The 23,420-nt window shown below is 40.8% G+C and overlaps 1 protein-coding gene across 3 annotated transcripts in view; it reads left to right on the top strand.

The window, feature by feature from the left end:
• The window catches only part of ADAMTSL1 (ADAMTS like 1), a 453,675-nt gene that overhangs the window by 203,959 nt on the left and 226,296 nt on the right, over positions 1–23,420 (top strand). The gene's annotated exons all lie outside the window — the stretch shown is intronic.

Below are 23,420 nucleotides of genomic sequence, written 5' to 3'. Positions count from 1 at the left end.
AACCACTACCCACTAAAACCATGTTAACACCCCCAAGCGGTCACTTGTTATCAATCACTTTGCGAAGAAGTTCTCATTGCGCTTTGGTTCGCAGTGTCACCTTGACGCATGTGCAATACAAATGTAGCACATGCGCACTCTGCAAAAAATCACTCCATTGCGTGGAACATTGGCTTTGTGTACTTCACTGAATCAGGCCCTTTGTCACGTAACAAAACAGGAGGTTAGAAGAAAAGTCATTTGTTGATAGAATTTAAATGTAGAAATATTTGAAGAATAGTCATCTCTTTGGGCTTGATTCTGAGGTGGGAGTAGAGCAAAAAAAAAAGAGCAAGTGTGCACCTGGACAAACCATGTTGCACTGCAAGTGGAGCAAATACATCTATTTTTTTTAAAATGCAGGATAAATACTGGCTGCGTTTGCATGTAGCTCACATATGCTGGACAGATTTATTTTTACACTGCAATTTCAATTTGAGTTTGAACACACCCCTCTCAAATCTAAATCTCTGCACATTTTACTCCTCCCCCACCTGCAGTGCAACATAGTTTTGCCAACGTGCACAGTTACTTACTCTGTTTTGCTCCACTACCAACTAAGAATAAGGTCCTTTGATAAATAGACTGGCATGTTGGTGGACTTTACATTTAACACCAAGGGCAATATGTAATAATTTGTGGCGTATTTATAAAACGGCAACAATTTACAAGGCAAAACCAGGTCGGTTTTGCCTTGTAAATGATTTCAGCTTTAAAATACGGGCAGACTCGCAGAACTTCCCGCACAGCCTGCACATTGCAGGCTATTACATATTGCCCCAAATGTATGCTTTGGATTTGCTCCTGCAACATAAGCCCATTGTTACTCTACTGCAGAAGCAGCTACCACCAAAAAAAAAAAAAAACTTGTTTATACATATGGCACCGGATGTAATGCAGTGCGGCCCCAAAACCTGGTTTTGTCGTGTAAATGTTTACTGCTTTAAAAAAACATACGATTTTTGCTCTAATCTTGGAGCTTTGCCCACCTTGCACTGCATTACATCTGGCCGCTGTTCTTTAAACAGCGGATAACTTATTCTGAACATACTGTACACTAATGATCTGTGATGTATGTATAGGGCCCTAGGTAACAGAAATAGGACATTTCTAGTGTCACATGTTGTCACTGTTTCTGATTGTTATGGGGTGGCAGTTTATGATGATGATATGTTGCATTGGTTCCCTATTGTGTAGTTTTATTGTCTATTGGTGATCTCTGAAATCTCAACAAATAGTCTAAACTAGAACAGCATGACTGCTTTGCCACTTTTAAGTATCTTGGGTAGACTTCAATTTTCACTCATTTATAGGTCGTGTTTTCTCCATTATAATGAAAGGTGATGTATGAATCCATCTGGCTGCAATTGTGCTCCAGTGCAGCTTATATTTTGCTGAAGTGTGACTGAGGAAATCTATTGCCATCTAAGGTGTGTTTAGCCACAAATATGTTTCCTAGAAGTCTTTCCAAGGCATCACGTTCAACCATGGACCTCACATCTGTTTGCTTTCCCAAGAGCATTTTATCATTGGGAATGCACACCTTACCCTGAGGTTACTTAAAGTTTGTGTTTCATTTTGGTGTGGGATAACAATTTGCAGAAGTTTTCTGAAATGTTTCTGAATGCAGCATTACAATATTTGGAAATGTATACGCAATTAGCACAATAGCAGATACATTTTTACCTACTACTATAGGTAGGATCTATATGATCTGTTTAAAAAACAAGCATCTTTTTTTGGTGTTTGAAATATATTTATATACTTATATTGGCATCATATGTTAATTTCTTATTTTATCCTTTGAATGAATTCACTAAAGTGTATTGAGTTCAAAGGAATTGTATGTTCAGATAAAGCATTTGAATATTTGCCTCCTATTACACAGTCCAGTAATCTTATGTGAATAAGCACCAGTAATTATACGTACTTCATAAAAGGCTATAGCTGAACACCTCACCTACTGGTTGAAGATCACGCGCCCCATTTTTCAAGCAGTGCTAAAGGTTTCACATTCTTCTGCTCCCAATAGCTGAATCGGAAGGGCAGGCAGCGGTAAATGTCAACACAATCTGAGAAACTAAGCCAAGAAATGTTTTAATATGTGCATTCATTTCCCAGGACTCCCAGCCATGGCAGGGTTTGCTTTCCTTTCTATCAGCAATTGTATAGATTTCTTTGCAATTGTAAATATTTGTGGGATGCAATTGTGACTATGCTGCATGCCAGTTTCATGCTTCAGTTGCGCTCAAACAGCCACTTCAGTCTGGTTGAAGGACATTCAGAAACTGTTTTCCAGTACTGCTCGGTGCCCAGAGCCACAGTAACATTCCGAGTTCCCTTCAGCGCCTTTTGTCTACACTTGTTACTGGGGTGTTTTTTTTATACATTGTAACGTAATACAAAGAAACTTTTGCTTCTCATATTAAAAGCTATGGAGTGATAGAACATTGATTTACTAGATTGTGCCAGCATCACTCAATTATTCAGTATCCTTAATGCGTATAAATCGTATGGAGAGGAGTTGAAAGACTATGAATTGTGTAATATCTAAACTAATTATTATAATAAAATCATATATTTTGCCATTTGTCAAAACTTCTTCAAGTCTTTGGAAATAAAATAGTATGGTGCAGTAATCGCACAGTCTCTAATAAAGCATGGGACAGTTATGCCCTTGAGCTGGCCAGATGTGTTGCCATAAAGTTCTAAATAACCATCTATAAAGTTTGTTAGCACACATTGGACATACTCTGTTTTTACATGTTAGGGCCAAACAAACCGTTCTCAAGTGTCCATCTTGTCGGTATAACATGAAAAACTTTTTTCCGCTACACTCACCTTTGAGTTTAGAGCTCTACTACAAAAGTTGAGCAAACCATACTTATGGTAAGTATGCTCATGTGATAAAAAGGACAGGCATAATCTTACCACCCATTTTATACTGTATATTATGCACCAATGTATATGCCTCAATAAAATATTTGCTGCTCACTGAGTTTAGTGATACAGGTTGAGTATCCCATATCCAAATATTCCGAAATACGGAATATTCCGAAATACAGAATTTTTTGAGTGAGAGTGAGATAGTGAAACCTTTGTTTTCTGATGGCTCAATGTACACAAACTTTGTTTAATACACATAGTTATTCAAATTATTGTATTAAATTACTTTTAGACTGTGTGTATAAGGTGTATATGAAACATAAATGAATTGTGTGAATGTACACACTTTGTTTAATGCACAAAGTTATTAAAAATATTGTATAAAATGACCTTCAGGCTATGTGTATAAGGTGTATATGAAACATAAATGTATTCTATGCTTAGACTTAGGTCCCATCGCCATGATATCTCATTATGGTATGCAATTATTCCAAAATATGGAAAAATCAGATATCCAAAATACTTCTGGTCCCAAGCATTTTGGATAAGGGATACTCAACCTGTATTTTCCTCACTAGAACTATAGACTCTAGTCAGTCACTTAATTATTATTACTTAGCTGAGAGCGCTGTTCCTTATGAAGGATGGAATTGAATCATTAAGATCCACTCTTCTAAGCAAGTTTGAAAAAGTTAACAATGTAAAACAAAAATATAGAATAACTCATTCAAGTGAAAATAAGCATTTAATTCACAGAGTGCGTGTATAGCTGTATAAATGTATAGAACAGATATTTTGTTTAAGGGCACATGATGTCTTAAAGATTAATTGCACGTGATGTGAATGCAAGTATATATGTCCTTCCCATAGCCCATGCAATTAAACATTATAAAATGTATGGACATGTTAATTATCACAATGTTGCCAAGTTATATTTTCAGAAGCAGTAAAAGAAAATGCAGCGCCATACTGAATTATCAATTTAATTTAAGGTTTAGCCCAAGTAAAATCATTTTCAGAATATTATGCTCCATATTAGTAATTCCTTATTCAAAACTGAATTCTGATTTTTTTTCTGCGTAGTTAGTCACTCCCAGTTGTACAGGTCAGACAGTTTTGGCTTGTAGGCTTGGAAAGTTTCTCCCACTTTGCTAGTCTTTGCCACAGTTGTGAACCTCCCTGTCCTGGGGATGGTTTGGTCATTGTTTCTGTTTAATTCATTATATTTTAGATAGAATTCATACAAAAATTTTAAAAAATTAGATTTTCAGATATATTGCAGCAGATTGTAACATTATGAATTGAAATAATTATCAGCCTGTGTAGGGAATACAGTACAGGGATCATAAGACTTTTGTATGTGACCAGGATAGGAAGATTTGGAAATGAAATCCAGCAATGTGTAGGAGTACAGTATAGGAGTGGGCAGGGATAGTAGAAGATAGGGAGGGAAGGGGGATTTGAGGCCAAATCCAGGATCCCTGATTAATGACATCATAGAAATAAGAAATGCTCACACAGAAGGAATAGATGGGATAGGCTGGCTCAGGAAAACCTACACGTTGTAAAGTAATTTACTTTTGTACCAGTATTCATATTGTACAATAATCTCACGCAGACATACATCTGATTATACAGATAAGACAAACCTATGAATATGAATAATATGACAATGTAAACTATCATGTTGGCAGCTTTTAGGCCACTGAAGTCCAGGATCATGACTGCATTATACACAATAAATAAACTCTGTCTGCTACGTAGCAGTTGGCTCTTACGAGTTTGTGTGTTGTATGACAGACCAGGTTATTATTCAATGTTTAGGCACAAATATATTAACCTGAGGTGAAAAAAAAATAAAAAATATGTTAAATATGGGAAAAAAATCTTTACAATTTTACCCATTGGAAAATAAACTTTAAGAAATAAAGTAGTTTTCCTTTGCTTATCTACTGCTATCCCCATGCTGAGGAGAGGTCTTTGTTAAGAAAGAGAAAACCTGGCGAATATTTGATAGTTAAACACCTAATTTGTCCAGGACTTTTCTATGTTTAATAAATAGCCCCCTTAGAGAGATAATTGCACAGACCCCAGCACTTCCTTCATTAGGTGGTTTTTCTGCATTAACACATTATTGAAAAGCTTTGACAAGAACACATATACTCTTGAAGAAAGCTGTTTAACTGTTGCACAGCTTACCAGTCATCATTTTCATTCAAACAAAGTGGTTGGATGCCAAGCAAGTCCAACTGCATAAAATCTAATTTGCCATTTATTAGCCTCAATTTGTTAAAGCATTCCTAAGCAATGAACATTCAGATGCCAAGTTTTTGATAGGAACCGTAAACTATTTTAATACCTCAAGCATAACATAGTCCATGTATAAGTGGTACATATTAGCAAGTGTTTCAGATCTTTGTTCTTTTTTTTTTTTTTTTTTTAATAAAAACGGCACTCAAAAATGTGTTTTGAATTATACAGCAAAATGACTGAAATCTTAGCATCTGTCCAAACTGTCCCATGCTAATAAGGCAGGTGGAACATCCCGAAAGAACATAACTGCTAGGTTGTGCTGTCACAAGTAGTTTTTGTTACTAATACCCCTTTTACACCACCTAAAATATCCCGGGATATTGCACGGGAGCGCGCAAAATCCAGGGACTGTAGGTGGTGTAAAAGGGTCCTTCTCCTAAACCCCGGGTCCACTTTCCCGCGAATCCAACCCGGCTTGCACGCAGGGTTGGACACGGGTAAGACCCTGGCAGGAGGCAGTGTAAATGGGTAAGCTGGGTCAGCCAACCCGGCACCCATTTACAGCATGGCAAACCTCCCGTACCGCAGTGGCGGTCGCTCGGGAAGCTGGGGGTCACGGCACACGCTGTCCGTGCGCCGTGCTGGATGCCATGCAGCAGCTGGGGACATGGCACATGCTGTCTATGCAGACAACAGCGCCATGTCTGGTGGCTGGAAGCGCTGGAGGCTGGGGGCAGCACAGTAGCTTCCAGATTGCCGTGCTTGCCCCCGGCGAGACGCTCTGGAGTACCGCTCTGTAGTGTTTCTCGGCGCTTGGAGATGACATCATCTCTAAGTGCTGGCCCACAAGACACTGCACCCGGGTGCGGTGTAAACGGTGCCGTTTCGGGAATATCCCGGATCGGCACTGCAGTGTAAAAGGGGGGAGTCCCAGGTCTGACCCGACTTGGAACCGTGTTCCAAATCCTAGGTCAGACCCGGGATTTTGGTGTAAAAGTGGTACTATTAATATTTCTATTTATGCACAGGTTATGGATATAAAATGGTAGTGAAATGTTAAGTAAGATAAAAAAGATGTATGTTTTAGCCTGTAGAATGCAGCACTATAACTGTACATTCTTTTTGACTGCATAAATATATATAATAGGCAATGTAAGTTGCTTTCACGCAGATGCTAATAAGTTCTGTAATGCATTGAGTTCTGAAAGCTAATATAATCGGTGTAATATTAGCTGAAGAAAGTAACTATTGCCATAGTATGGAATTGGGACCATTATTAAACACAATAAATAAGCAAACCATAGTTTAGTATATATGTACCATTATTAGTGTTTTGAAATGGTGAGATTTTTTTGGGGGGGATCTTGCAGATCTCAGTGAGTATAAAAGGGGCCAATATATGACTGGATTATCAGGGTAATTACCTGTTTTCCCGATGCCTGGGTTTGGGGATCGGGAAATTCAACACGTTGGAATTCAGAATTTTTTACATGTTGGATTTAGCAGATTCACCCCATTAGATCACTGATCATCGATGTCCGCAGATCTGCATTTTTCTTGAACACTGAAAGGCCTATCGGATCGGCATCAGAGAATCTCCCAGCTGATGTATAACCCATTTTAGTTATGGAGTTTATTTTGCTGGGGAAAGGTCCTTTTTAAAGAAGTTACAAGAAACTTGGTGGCTACTATAATAGTACAACTGTAAAATCACTCCCCACTGCATTTGAAGCATTGAGGGGATCACTCCCCACTGCATTTGTGGCCAGACGGCAGGAGATGCAGGGCAGAGCAGTATATGAGGCTGGGTTGAACAGCAGTGTAGGTGGAGCAGATCAGTGAGTGCTGGGTTGTAAATTACAGACCATGCCCATCAGGGTGGCACCTCTAGATGATGTCCGTACTGCGTCCCCTATGCGGTGATGCACCATTATGGCCTCTGCGCTTGAACGCCCTCTGAATAGCCCCTGCAAATTTGTTTATTCTAGATCTTTCCTTAGTCTCATATCTTTCTACATAAATGGACATTTTATCAAAGGTTTTTTTTTTCCAGAAATACATGCTAAAAAGGTGCTTTTTCGTTAAGAGGGGGCACCCTGCAGTGTGTCTCCGTCCGGCACTTGGACACCGGACTGCCAGAGGCACAACTTTCTGCGCTACTGCGTTACTGACAGTGTTACAGAGACCACTGACCTAATATAGTTCCACTCTGTCACCACCTCTATACCACTGCATATTTGCATACACCACTGCCACCACTGTATGTACAGACACAGGTGTTAGGTTCCTGGTGCTCAGAACAAGGGAGATGTTATGAAGTGAGTCCAGAGCACCAGGACGTAATACTGGATTTGGAGAAATGGAACGGGAATAGCCCCTGGCACCCTACCTCCGTTGTTTTACCCGTGTTGTCAATTCACGCTTGCAGGACTATGGTTTCTTGGGCCCATGGCAGCCGCGTTTGAAGGGCGGATTAGGTCTGCCCAACTCCGATGCCCCCTCAGGTCTTAAAGAGAGACAAAGCGTGAACTGAGACAGGGTAATAACAAGGGGCCCTCTAACTGAAACAACCAAAGCCAGGGGCTACTAACTAGCCTAAAACTAAATGTATGTGTGGCTTGCCGCCAAAGGAAAAGAACAACAAAGGAAATGCTGACCACACGCCAACACAATACTTTTGTGTACCGGCGGTGACAGCATAAGCAGAACCCTCTGCAAAACACCAGTGACAGATACAACCAAGGAATACAGCGGCCTAGGCCGACGGACGCGGCAAAGCCGCTACTCACGGAACCGGTACAAATACTGGCAAACGGACAGGAACCCCCAATGCTGCCGACACAGACTCTCAGAACTGGAGGACAGGTAGAATCCCAAACGACAGACCGGTGGACACCAAGAAGCCAGAAACTCGACCAGGCATAGGGAAAGCCACAGGACTTCAGGACAGGAATGCTTCACGGCAGGACACGGGATCAGACACAGGAATCGACACAGGGACTGTGACAGGAATCGACACAGGAAGCAGCTAGACAGACACTGCTAGACAGGAGCTCAGGAACTGTCAGGAACAAGCTCAGAACTCAAGCACCCTGGAAGACTGGAAACCTAGAAATATCACCAGCGTCTGTGAATTGCACTCAGCCAGCATATAACAGAGAGGCCTAATTAATTATGTCATGCAGCTGCCCTGTTGCATGACTCCAAACTGACAAGATGCAATTAGCAGCCAGGTGAGGCTGAACACATGGGAACAGACTGCAATTACACAGACTCACCACTGACAGCAAACAATAATCTTCTAAACCAGAGCAAAGGGAAATCCTGGCCTGCAAGAGAACTATAAACATAAAATAGGAATGAACCACTACCTGTGGTTCATAACAACAGGTGTGTGTTCCCACCTGTCATACACCACCTACGCTCCCCTATATATTTCTGGGTAGATCTTCAATGTGGACTAACCTCCATCACACACCACTGACACCTTTGCCACTATAGGATATGTCAATACTTTCCACATATTATTTGGGCAGTTTTAGTTTCAGCTAGATGCATGAAGCAATTAATGCAGGAGAACTCACAATGCTCTCCTGTGCTACAGGAAGGTAATCATCAGAAAACAGTTGTTCACTGTCTTCTATGGGAATGGCAGTTTTAACAGGGTTTGCAAAGGAGAAATGGAATCTGTTTACATCTCTTTCCTGTGTCTCAGTCTGCCTCATTCCTGCTCTGGCTCCTGAACAGAGACTCCAGCTCAAGATACTGTACAGCATCTAGGGGACTGGAAAATACGTGGACTTCCTCACTATAATATAGTAACAAAATTATTTTGAGATGTTTATATGTAACAATATTTATTTGTTTTTATTAATTAGACATATGTACTATCCCCTCTTTGTCCACCCATGCTTCCCTACAGCCGTCCCCTGGGTTCCTGGTTTTACCTATCTCCCTCCCCAGGGCTCACCTGGCCATTCATGCAAAGGTCATCACACATGCTGTTACCATTGCCGCTCTTTTCACTGGTGTCCTCACTTCATTCATGTAGGGGGTGAGACAGTAGGGTTGGGTACGAAATCTTGACAGGCACAGTGTAGCCTTTTATCATGTCGACATAAGAATGTCATAATGTCGACATTGACCATCACAATATTCATCATGTTATAATGTCAACATTTTGTCCTGGTGACCCAGCTGTGACTTACCTTTTCCTGGTGGTTGCAGCAGCTCTTTCTGGGCGTTGGCATTCATATGACCATCAATTCCAAGTCAAACCTCCAATCCACCTGTATTGCGGTAAGTATTTAACTGCTACCTTTGACTCTAACCCTCCATCTAGTGCCTAACCCTAACCGTCCCCAGCTGCCTAACCGTCCCACCCACTGCCTAACCTTAATGTTGACCTTTTATCTGTCAACATTCGGAGAATGTTGATATGTTGCCTATCAACATTTTAGCAATGTCAACATCATAACCATTGACACTGTGGTGTCGGCATTATGAATGTAGACCTTTTGACTGGATTCCATGTTAATGCTAATGCATTGCTGAAGTGGTACAATCTGCATTTCAAAGGCTTTCATCACTGGTACAGGAGGTTATTGGATGAGCTGTCCTGGCCCAGGTTGGTGAGTATCATCAAATCATGATGAATATTAATAAATATGCCCCTCAGTAACTTCATGTTTTACTCTGAGCTTTGTATGACATGCTTTTATCATGTATGTATGTTATACATTATTAGAATTGTTCTGTCATAATGCAGTACTTTTCCATCTGTGTTGAGAGATATCATATTAATAATTTGCACATGCACAGGTGATCACCAGGCAATAGCTGGTAAGGGGGCCACATTATTTGAAAGAGGGAACTCTCCTCTTTTGTATGTGGGAAACCATACATTTACAGGTGTAATTATGGGTGTAACAGGGCCCGTAGTGCCCTCCCAGCCATATACAGAAAACGTCTATTTTCCGTAGAGCATGATTACATTGTCTGTTGATCACAAGTGGTTATCAGCCAATAGCTAAAAGTTAGCTACATAATTTGAAAGAGCATATTCATATTTTCAAATATGGGTGACCACAAAGTTTCCAGTGTCATTATGGGGGTACGTTTTCTATAGCGCAGAGTAACATTATCTGGTGATCACTAGATAATAACTAGTTGGAGACCACATAATTTGAAAGCGGTGACCCTTTTCTTTGAGGGTGCCCATGATTTTTTTGGGATGCCAAGTTGAGGAGAGACCTTCCCCCATTCCTGGACTCCATGGGTTTATGCCTGGACTCTACATTCATCACCAGTCAGTAGCTTTTTGGGGGCTTACCTCATCTTTGTAGGTGCCAGACAAAACAGATGTCCCACTCATCATATGCAAAAAATGCAACTCATTGTGATTTAAGAAAAACTTGGTTGACATGGTAGCAAAATGGTTGTCATTGCTGAATAACAGTATCGGGGCTCTGGTTTTCATTAGAATGAATCCCGTGTTTTTTGTGAGCTTCCCTGGGCTCAGGATATGTTGAAACTGTGGCAGGGCATGCTGTAATGCGTAGTTTCACAACATGTGCAAAGCCAAAAGTTCCCCAGGCCTGATTTATATTATAACATTGTAATATGGCCCCATTCTTGGTCTGCTGTAATACTTACCTTGTTCCAGTGCTGCACGGTTCTCCTTTCCTAGTGTGTTCTGTCTCCATCGTAGAGAGTGGTTGCTTTCTTTGATTCAGGAGGGACCTTGTAGAATTACTATATAAATGCAGCGGCAAGACTGATTTTTCTCTCTCACTACTCATCTGTTGTATGGCTTTGCAAATCCCTACACTAGCTCTTCTTTCCCACAGAATTCAATTTAAATTGCTCACCATTACCACTGCAAGCTCTCACCAATATGACTCCTTCATATGTCTCACATCTCATATCAAAATAATCTCCTTCTCACAGCCTTTGGTCTACCAGTAACCTGTTCCTCGCCTTATCTCTGGTAACCATCTTTCACTCCTGCATACAAGGCTTCTCGCATGCAGCTACCCACTTACCAAATTTCCACCCTCCATTCTTTAAAGAACTGTGGTACACTCTGGATCATTCTAAATCTATGATAATACAAATATTAATATTATCATTAGTATTAGAAGTAGTATATGCCGTCATATATGCAGGGCAGTAGAGAGCCTGGCTGGGCCCAGGTACTTTTCATGGGGCGGGGTCTCATCACAGGAGGCGTGGCCATGCACCCTTAGAGAAAAATACAGATTATTTTATTTAAGTGCATCCCTGGCCACACTGCAGCCAGCACACAGTAGTGTGTGCTGGGATGAGGAGAAAAGCTACAGCTGCTGGTAAGTGGTGGGGGGACCTGGGCGCCTCACTGGGCCCCTCCATCAGACCTGGGTCAGGATAATTAGTACCCCCCTTCCCTCTCAACACCCCTGTGTATATGTGTATGCAACGGCTGTAAAATTAGTTGAACTCCTTTGGTCTGTAAAGTAACATATTTTGTGTGTGTGTGTGTGTGTGTGTGTGTGTGTGTGTGTGTGTGTGTGTGTGTGTGTGTGTGCGCGCTAAGGACTTTGGGCTCTAAGCTCCTAGACCAGTGATGGGGAGCCTTGGCACTCCAGCTGTTATTGAACTACACATCCCAGCATGCCCTGCTACAGTTTTGCTATTTGGCCATGCTAACACTGTAGCAGGGCATGCTGGGATGTGTAGTTCAACAACAGCTGGAGTGACAAGGTTCCCCATCACTGTCCTAGACCATTATAAATGATCTGTACAGCACTGCATAATATGGTGACTCTTTGCATAAATTAATTAATTAATTAATTAATTAATATAAAACCTGCCTCAATATGTGGAGTAGCTAAAAGAAAAGTCCCTAAATTGTGATATGTTCTTTTGCTATGTGAGATAAAATTTTGCTCATTAAATGAACTATTATTAAAACATTTTTTATTGCAGCTATATAAAGTCATTATAACCTCTTAGCGTAGAATGAAAACGTTTACATATCATATAAATACGGTTGAAGTGGGGAGTGGAAGGAGGCAGAGATAACTACTGACCACCAGTATCACTGCCAAGTTTATGAGTAACCGTATCAAAATACTGGTACGCTCATGAATAGAATCTTTTCTTGTTTGATGCTGACTTGTTTTGGATTGGATCCCACAGATAAGATCATTATTTATGAGATAAATATAGCATTGTTGTCTTTTTATGGACAGGGAAACCTTTTAAGCTTTTTATTTTTTTGCTCTTCGCTCGACTTCATCCAACACCGGAAGGAATGAAAGGTCTGCTTCATTTTCACATTGCATCTAATGTAAACCTTGTGAACAGTTATTTTTATGTTTCCCTAATTTAAGACAAATGCAGGAGCCTGAATGCAGTGGAGAGTGTAAGCCGGAGAATATCGTACTTGGAAAAACACATGAAATCTGCTCTACTCTTATGCAGAAGAAATCTATAGGGAACCTTATATATAAAACATGTATAAATCTAATTCTCAGAAAGCAAAAGCATTGGCTATAACTGGAGTCTTTTGACCTTTCAGTGTCAGAGTATTTTTTTTAAAGATGCTTTTAATTATGCTATTTCCTTACCTGATTATAAAATATTCTAACATGTCAGCAAAAAATAAAACGTTTTATCTGCAGCCTTGTTTGTGTAAACTGAGTAGGCTGTAGGATTTTGCTGCAAGCTCTTTATATGAGGTGTTTGTGTTATTAGACCTATACGTCTCCTTATTGACTAGTTTTACGTGACATTATATCATACTAGCTGTTCTACCCATTCTTCGCACGGGAGTTTCTGATTTTTACGGTTGTAATTATAAATGAGTGTTAAAAAATTGGTAGATCTATAAAGATTCAAGACATCTTAATGTAAGTAAATATTAATCCATGGTTTTTGGTGTTACCTGAGGAGCACCCGTAGCAGATACGGTAAAAAGTGACAGGACCATGTTTGTAGTTAATGAAATTCGACACACTGGAGATGCAACCCAAATTTTGATCCGATTGTCCGTTTGGGCGTTATTGTTCATGTAAAGCAAGCCACGCATCGGTAATGATGTCATTATGTCAACCCTCTGTTCATCCCTTTAGGGGAGGTTTCTTAAAATTCTAATTACGTAGTTTTCCTATTTCCCACCTGAAGAATACCTACAGTATGTTACATTTCAGCTTCCTAACATATCGGGAAGTAAAAGAATTAGTGATGAGTCAGTGAGTGAGGCTGAGGGCTTTCACATTTATATATATATATAAATTATCGTAATGGTATTAGTATTGGTATTATTCTAGGGGCAATAAAAAGATTTCACACCCTTTGGCATTTATCATTTTCATCCAGTACTTCTTGGACTCAAAATAGATTTATTTGGAAATTGTTAGCATTGATCAATACAAAACTGTATCTCTGTAATAGGTGGCAAAACCCCCCAAAACTATTATTGCAGCAAAATTCACTTGAAATCTTACCTTAAATTTAACATCTTGGAACAAATCTACATAACAAGTTACCAAAAGGGGATTATCTGTTATACCCTTTTTAGACAGAAATCCCGGCATTTACCCGGCATTTGAGTGCCGGGTCATTTTGCCGATCTCTGCCTGACCCCCCTTTCACACAGAGAAGCAAATTACCGGGTCAAGAAATTCTACCCGGTAATTTGCGGATCAACACAGGCATTTCGTCTGTGTGAAAGGGTCACCCTGGGTCGTAGTCCCGGGAATTTCAACACAGGATGACCCTTTCACACAGAAAAAGGGCCCATGTTGATCCGCAAATCAGCGGGTAGAACTGCTTCACTCTGTAATTTCTGTGTGAAACGGTTATACATGATAATAAGGCCTCTTTCTCTATATTAGTACATTTGTGATATTGATATTTATGAGAAATGGCTTGAGTCAGTTAAACATGAGAATGTTTTAATGCTTCGGAAAGTCAGTGATGGATCAAGAGCACTAGGCTTTTTTAAAAGGTGGTATCAGCTCTTTGTCAATAGGGGTGACCAAATAACAGCTTTAACGTGCATGGTTATCAACTGGCAGCCTCCACTAACAAGGGAAGGGGACAATGAGCTAGCCCTAAGGAAATGTGAATCAAAATAGAATGACATGTTGGGCAAAATTTTATCATGTGGATTTAATAAATATAGCCCATTTGAAAATCTTTTCTCGTTGACATTGTGAGATTGGTTGCCCATACAGTATACTGTACTTTGATTGGACAGTATGTGAAAAATATATTTCTGCAGCAGGGTACACTGGTATTCCACAGGGAATAACATCAGGGTGTAGAGTTGGATCTTGATCCGAGGCACCAACAGGCTAAAGCTTTGACTGTTCCCAGGATGCACTGCACCGTATCCTCTTTAGCCTCGCCTCCAGGCACTGGAGCTCAGTTTGAAAGTTGGTGCCTGCAGTGCAGGCAGCTGTCAGGTGGGGCTGCACTAGGCAGCCCTGAAAAGAGCTTTTTTAAAGAAGAAAGAAGACTTCAAGGGCTGCAGCACAGGCATGTCAGTCTGACATTCTGTGCTGCGGCTCCATCACCTCTCTCAGCAGCGCTGCATACTCCCGCACCCTGGTTGCCGGGTACTTGCAACGGAGGCTCTCCGGTTCCCATAAGGCAGGGAGGAGGTAAGAGGGTCCCCTAGCTGGGACCTGCCAAAATCGTGATCCGGTCGCGGTCCCAGGAGATGAACCACGCCACTGGCGTGGACACTGTGGCAATGCAGGGACCCCACTATATCCACCAGGGCAAGGAGCACAGGTCGGATTTACTAAAATCCGTTTAACATAGGCTCCATAGTACCCGGTGGTGAAGTCCAGCAGAGGGGATAAGGCGCTGACCTGTAGCCCCTGCCCCAGTTCCAGGCGCCATCTACAGCAGGTGTTTCCGCCCTGGAGCTGCTTCTCTCTCCCTCACTCCCTGTCAGCATTTGGGCGCCATCTCACAGAGCTGCGCTGATCCTGGGACTGCTGGGCAATGTTTCCTCTGTAAAGCTGCCTGCCTCATCAGCGCTGTGCATTTACAGCACACTTAAGTATTCTACATGTCGGTTAGACAGTGTTAGTTAAGAACAAGTGCACTACTATATAAATATTTAGTACAAGTATTCTGTGATATACATCCAGTGTTTACTGTGCATTGTTATATCTGTATACATACATAGCTATATGTAGTATTACTAGTCCAGTGCAGTTTTATTAATTATATGTAATCATTTCTGCATTGTACCTGTGACTCTGTGTGCCTATAGCTGCTGTGTGGATTCTTTTCTGTGTATCACACATATTGCTATCACTAGATTCTGTACCCTGGGTATATAAGTGCGTCAGGGTCTCATATACCATATAGTGTTCCACAGGATATACTGTTTGGTATTTTTCACTGTGTGTTTTAGTCACCAACTGATGACTGTTGGTGTGTTTCAGTCACCAACAGTCATACCACTTAAATCCTCTGTTGTGCTGTGAATTTGCGGTCAGATAACACAGGGGTTTTTTGTCAGGTATTGTGTTTGTCTGTCTATATTGTACTGTTACGCCCTATGGCTACATTCCCAATAATGTCTGCTACACAGGGCGGGAAAAGATTTCTGCTGAGGGTTCAGGTAGTAGTTACAGCAGTTACAGCAATTAAATCAGTCCTTGGTTAAACAAAAACCTAACGCTCGCCCTACTGGGACCAAAGGGTAATCTAAGCGGGCCATTTCTTCCTCACAATCTACTAATATTTCAGATGATTCTTCTGATTCAGATGGGGAATATACTTATCCATCAGATGCTGATACTGCTGCTTCTGATGATGATTCTACAACACAGGTTGATGTCCCTGACCTAGTGGAGGCTATCAAGCTGATTCTTCAGATTGATGATGACGTTGACCCTCCTGACACGTCTAAGAAACCTGGTAAGTTTAAACGTCAGAAGGTTACTATTTTTTTTTTTTCCACATTCTGACCATTTAATTGACATATGTCAAGAATCCTGGTCTTCTCCAGGAAAGAAATTTTCCCTGTCTAAAAAGATGCTAGCTCGTTATCCAATTTCTGTGGAGTTGAGTAACAAGTGGGAAACCCCGCCACCAGTGGACTCACATGTAGCTCGTCTCTGCCTGTCACCTCTTTGAAGGAACCGACGGATAAACGTGTGGAAGGTTGCTTGAAGTCTATTTACACCCTTACAGGTGCTGTACATAGACCCACTATGGCAGCCTCTTGGGCTGCAAAAGGCATTGAAGCATGGGTTCAAGCTATTGAGGAAGAGCTACCGCTTAATTTTTCTGACACTGCCAGACAATATCTGTCATTTATTACCACAGCCTCCCATTATATTCAGAAGGCGGTCTCTGATGCAGGCGTTATGGCGGCTAAGGCATCTACTACGTCTATCCTAGCTCGCCTAATTCTGTGGTTACGGTCCTGGTCGGTGGACCTGGACTCTAAGAAGACCTTGGAGGTGCTCCCTTTTAAGGGAGATATACTTTTTGGGGAGGATCTGAACAAGATTGTGACCGACTTGGCGTCGGCCAAGACTGCATTTCTCCCAAGTATTAATCCTTCGGCTCCAAAGGCTAAGAGTACTACTTTTCGTTCCTTTCGCCCTCCAGGTAAAGCAAAGGGTCAGGCATACCAGAGACAGTTTTGAACTTCCAAATCCTCTAAGCCCAAACCTAAACGTGCTTGGGCTGCCCCTCAGCCTGCTTCCAAACCAGACAAGCCTGCTGCATGATGGGACGGGCCTCCCCCTAGGGGACCCCAGGGTGGGAGGCCGACTTCTGCAGTTCGCCCAGGTATGGTTAAAGACCACTTCGGATGCCTGGATGCAGGAAGTAGTCTTACGGGTACGCAATCTCCTTCAGGAGACGTCCCCCTCGCCAGTTTTGCTCAACGGTTATCCCTTAGGAACCGTTAAAAACACAAACTCTACATTTGGTTGTACAATACCTCCTGGATACTGGAGTAATTGCGCCGGTGCTCAGAGAGGCAGGGGATACTATTCAACGCTGTTTCTGGTTCCGAAGCCGAATGGATCCTCCCGGCCTATACTCAACCTCAAATCTTTGAACAAATTTGTCAGGGTATCCAAATTCCGTATGGAAACCCTGCGCTCTATTGTACTGGCTTTGAAACCCAAGGATTATATGGTATCCCTGGACATACAGGATGCTTACCTACACATACCTATTGCCATGTTGCATCAGCAATATCTGCGGTTTGCTATTGGCAACCTACATTATCAATTCCAAGCCTTTATTTCGGACTGACCACGGCTCCTCGGATCTTCACCAAGGTCATGGCGGTTATGACGGCCCTTCTCCGCTGTCAGGGTTTCAGGATCCTGCCTTATCTGGACGACTTGTTGATCTTGGCGAACTCCCCAGAGGTTCTTCTCCATCATCTGGACTGACGGTCCAATTCCTACAAGCCCACGGGTGGCTCATCAACTGGAAGAAATCCTCGCTGGTCCCTGCTCAGAGCATGGTAATCCTGGGGGCGTTACTGGACACACACAACCAACGTTTGTTCTTGTCTCCACAGAAGGTCCTGAAACTTCAGGACAGAATCAGATGCTTCCTCTGTTGTCCAAGAGTGTCGATACACTCAGCGATGCAAGTACTAGGCCTCATGGTGTCGGCTGTTAAAGTACAGTCAGACAAAGCCACCACCATGGTGTACATAAATCATCTAGGCGGCACTCGAAGCCGCATGGCAATGATAGAAGTGTCAAAAATTCTTCGATGGGCGGAACGCCATCTGCCAGCCATATCAGTAGTGTTCATTCCGGGAGTCCTCAACTGGGAAGTGGATTTCCTCTGTCGTCAGGACATCTTTCAACTCCTAGTGGACAAGTGGGGCCTACCAGATGTAGACCTGATGGCGACTCGACACAATCACAAGGTTCCGGTCTTCAGAGCAAGAACAAGGGATTCTCAAGCAGCGTTCGTGGATGCACTGGCAATTCCATGGAACTTTCGGCTGATGGGGGGGGGGGGTGGCACCAATAACCCCTAAATCCACCCCTGACTCTACCAGGTAACTGATCTTATAGAGTAACAATGTATAATTCAGTTGCATAGCCCGCAGATCCACTTCTTGGGAGCATTGACTTTTATGCTGTTTAGATCACATTTCTAGCGGTATGTAAAAATGTAAGCTCATTTGGACTTTATGCTGTTATCAGTGAGTGTCCTCTACTTTTCTACATACTTATGTATATCAAAGAAATTACACAACTGCGCCTGCATGCATATAGGATGAAATGAATCAGTGATTTGAGAAAGAATGGGGATCACACAGTGGTGTTTGTTAAAAATAAACTGATATTTATTTGTATATATGTTTATAAGAAATAATAAAAAATTGAAAAAATGAAAATGCAAAAGCCAAAAACACCTTTATGATACAGGCAAAATATGTCAAATATTTATATATTATCAGGTCAGACTAATCTTTCTGCACCTGTGTAATATGAGAAAAACTTAGAAAAAAGAAAAATAAAAACATGAAAAAATTGAAAAAAATGAAAAAATGGGGTTCCAAATGTCTGGTGTGAATAGAGTGTGGCGTCCCACCTCTTTTCCACCGTGTTGTGGCTGGTTAGATATTACACTGCAGATAAGTTGGATTTATCCGGATATTCTGGAATGTTCAAGTTCCAAGTGTAGCACAATGGTTTTATATTTGTAATTCCCAATGGGGGCAAGTTCTTGTTATCAACGGATGTGTCGCTGCGGGGTACCCCAACGTGGGTATGGGTGGGATAAGGTGATCAGGGAAAAAGGTAATGAAATGAGCCCCGGACTCCCCGCTATTTCGCTCCGTTTTACACAGTCGGAGGCGCCTGCACACACAGGCGTCTGCCGACCGTCAGTAACGGAGAGACGCGGTCCTGCCACTGGGGGGAAGGTATCACCGACTTCGGGACCCCCAGGGGGACTGTCCGTCGTGAACCCTCCCTCCTGCGGGGTCAGTTACCTTTTTTCTCCTGCGCTTGATCCCAACGTATACTGTCACTCTTCTCCTCTTTCTTCCTTTCAGCCTGTGTGTTCGGTGTTCCACTCGTCGGTCTGTCCCCTCTCAGCCGCGCGGCTCCGTTCTTCCTTCAAGGGATTACTTGTCTGTGCGGTTTGTCCCGTCCAGATTTCCTTATAGATCTTGCAGTGTTGCGTAGTAGTATAATATGGAGATAGTGGTATGGTGATCTGCTCCTTCTCCAACGCGTATCGACCCGTCTGGGTCTTCCTCAGGGAGTCCGTGTCTGCCATCTTTTTTGAGGGCTTTTTATGCCCATACTTCGTTGTGACGTCATAATGGGAGTATCCATGTTATCTCTGTTGTGCTGGATACAATTGTAACTTTGAAAGTGTGGCATATCTAAACATAATCACATCTGACTGATTATGGATACTATATGGCTGTGTGTAAAAAATGTGTATAATGGAAACATAACCTGTCTGATCCTATATTATTGATGATATGTAGAGAAAAATAATAACAAAATAAATAAATAGATAAATAATTAAGATAATAATAAATGAAATTAGAATTAAAGTGGGAGGAGTTAGATGAAGTAAACTTTAAATGAGAAGTAGAAAGCTCTACTTTTTTTGATATTATGTTATAGAAATAATAATATATACTGGATGTTTTGTACTTAAAAGGACAAAAAAATTTTCTATATATAGCTTGGTTATAGTTTTGCGTTGGTGTGTAATATTGGTTGTAATGGTAAAGAAAAATAAAAAATGAATTAAATCAAAAATGTTAAATAGTGAAAAAGTGAATAATAAATGCATAATAAGAAAAATTTGATAATGGTGGACAATACTGTGTTACAGTGATAGAAATAATTCTATGAGTAGGGGATATTATTTCTAACTGTGAAGAGTATTTCTTACTTCCATAATTCTCCCTTATAGGGCTAAGATGTTATTGCTGGAAATCAGTTTGAAAATTGTGATATTATTGGTTTTTATTAAATAGTAATTGTGTAGTGATTATGAATGCTTAATTGTTGGTGAAGTGGGTGGTTCTGCTGTAACATTAGTAGTATCTGTGCTGTGTACCATTAATTACAGTTCTTGGTATACAATGCTCGTATGGTAAAATGTAAACCTCTTTATGTGAAGTATCTTCTTTTTATGTATATATCTATATATATTGATGAAATGGAGGAATGGTCAAGTTCTATATGCTGGTCAGTTCATCACAATTGACCTTACCTCGTTGTCTAAATTCAGACCTTGTGGTCTCAGTGTTTTTAGTGTGTACATCCACCTAAGTTCTTCTTTGTTGATTTTTTTCAGAAAATCTCCTCCTCTCCAGTTTGGTGGAACTAACTTAATTCCTACTATTTTCAGGCCTATCGGGTTGCTTTCGTGTAAGTCTTTAAAATGTTGTGACAAATTGTGTGTCTCTAGACCGTGTTTCACATTTCTGACATGTTCAGCTATTCTCGTTTTGAGGGGTCTTATGGTTCTTCCTACATATTGTAGTTTGCATGGACATTCGGCTAGGTAAATAACCCCTTTACTATGGCATGAGATATGTTCCTGTATGTCGAAGACTTCTCCTGTTTTGTTGGAAGTAAAGTTGGTAACCCTTTTTGTGCTGACTCTCTGTGTTCTACAGTAGTTACAAGCACCACAATGAAAAAAGCCTTTGTTTAATTTTTGTCCTAATACGGTAGTCTGTGTTTTTTCAACTTTTCTAATGTGACTGTGTGACAATCTGGATTTTAGATCTGGTGCTCTCTTGTAGATGACCTTAGGTCTTGCTGGTAGTTTGTCTGTTAACATGTCATCCTCTAGTAGAATGTGCCAGTGTTTATATAGGATTTTTTCTAGCTGTCTGTTATTGGTATTGTATTGTGTGATAAATGCTGTTTTGAAAACTTCGTTTGTTGTTTCCTTGTTTTTGTATGTTAGAAGGGTATTTCTATCAATTTCTTTTGCTTTTGCTAAATCTTTCTCTAGACTGTCTTTTGTGTAACCTTTTTCTATAAATTGATGTTTCATCTCTTCTGCTTGAATTCTGAAGTCTTCTAGTTTTGTGCAGTTTTTCCTTATCCGTTTGAATTGTCCTAATGGGATGCTCTTTAGCCAGTTTGGGTGATGTGCACTGCTGTTTAGAATGTAGCTGTTTACATCCACACTTTTCTGAAAGGTTTTGGTATGAATCATTGACTCTTCTATGAATATTGTTATGTCTAAAAAATTCACTGTTGATTTGCTATGTTCTGTGGTGAAAATTAAGTTGTTGTTGTTCGAATTGATGTATGTGAGAAACTCTAGTAGTCTTTCTTCTGTACCCTGCCAGATAAAGAGCACGTCGTCTATATATCTTCGCCATAGGACCAGGTTTGCTCCGAAACCATGCTCGCACCAGATGTTGTTGTCCTCCCAGTAACTCATGAATAAATTTGCATAGCTCGGAGCAAACCTGGTCCCCATGGCTGTTCCCTTGGTTTGTCTATAGTATGTGTCGTTAAACCAAAAATAATTGTGTTCTAGAATGAATCTTATGCATTCTATGATAAATGTTGTTTGTCTGGAATCCAAATTCTCGTCTGAGGATAGGAAATGTTTTGTTGCTGATAGTCCCTGTTCTTGGTTGATTACTGTGTATAATGAGGTGACATCACTAGTACATATCCAGTAATCGTCTGACCAGATTACGTCTTTCAGTGTTCTTATTATGTCCGTAGTGTCCTTTATGTATGATTTTTGTGTTTTTACATATTTTTGTAGGTATGAGTCTATATATTGTGATAGGTTCGATGTGAGAGAGCCTATTCCTGATATAATTGGGCGTCCTGGTGGGTTATGTCTATCTTTATGTACTTTGGGTAAGTAATAGAAAACTGGAAGTATGGGATTGTCATTGTGTATGAAGTCATGTTCCTTTTTGTTCAGAATTCCTATGTCTACACCTTCTTTTAGAAGTGTGTCCAAGTTTTTTTTGTATCTAGTAGTAGGATCTTGCGTGAGTGTCTCATATGTTTCTATGTCACTTAGGATTCTTAGAGATTCGCTGTTAAACAAAAGCACACATCCACACTACTGAAAACACCTATAAAGACAGACATATACAGAACAAAAAAACAGTCACACACCACACCCGTATACAAAAGACTAAATCTCACATATCAACAATACATGACAAGACTACACTCAAAAAATCCCAGAATACCTATAAATATAGCCACCAACAAAAGCAGAGAGGACACTCAATATCATTCCATTCTAGATAGCACTTTAGAGACAGATTTTTCAACATACAGTATTGAAGAGGAATTCAATTACGAACAATTAGCTAGAATATCCCTTGAGAAAGGATTTCAAGTCTCAGCTCATTTAGAGGACATCTCTACCACTGAGAAAGAAACTTTAGTAAACGAACCATCAACCCAAGAAACATGTGCAGACCATTTTTTAGGAAGGAATGCAGGACTCCAGTCCTGCAACCAAAAAACAACAACACCGAACAAACGAAAACTAATAGAACTAGACGAGGATGCAGAGGTGGAAGAAATAGGGAGACACAAAAGGTACAACAACCAGAGGTAGACAGCAAAGGTATATTCAACCTAAGCACAGTCTCTTTGAGAAAGGAACATATTTCTATACTAAACAAAGGCTTAAAATTTGCACCGACCAAACAGCTGAATAAATTCGAAACATACCTTGACTTACACAAATTCACAAGAAAACTTACACTTGCCAAATACTACAGTAAAGGACCGATTACACTCAATGAACAAAAAGATACAGATAGAACATACAAACATTCAGATTTAAAACCGAAATCCACTTTCTACCCACAACACATGAGAGGCTCATTTATCAATACATTTGAACATTTGGTAACAAGAGACATAGACAAAATGGAAACAAAACCAATGACACTTAATCTGACCAAAACCGAAAGAGATGCATTAAAGGAGCTCAGCGACAACCAACAATTAGTGATAAAACCTGCAGACAAAGGGGGGGGGGGTCGTATTATTGGATAAGAAGGCATATATCAGCGAATCTCTAAGAATCCTAAGTGACATAGAAACATATGAGACACTCACGCAAGATCCTACTACTAGATACAAAAAAAACTTGGACACACTTCTAAAAGAAGGTGTAGACATAGGAATTCTGAACAAAAAGGAACATGACTTCATACACAATGACAATCCCATACTTCCAGTTTTCTATTACTTACCCAAAGTACA

The sequence above is a fragment of the Pseudophryne corroboree genome, chromosome 1 (assembly GCF_028390025.1).
Source record: "Pseudophryne corroboree isolate aPseCor3 chromosome 1, aPseCor3.hap2, whole genome shotgun sequence".
Taxonomy (NCBI): Eukaryota; Metazoa; Chordata; class Amphibia; order Anura; family Myobatrachidae; genus Pseudophryne; species Pseudophryne corroboree.
The sequence above is the reverse complement of the archived record's forward strand: the minus strand, read 5'-3'. Positions and strand labels throughout refer to the sequence as shown.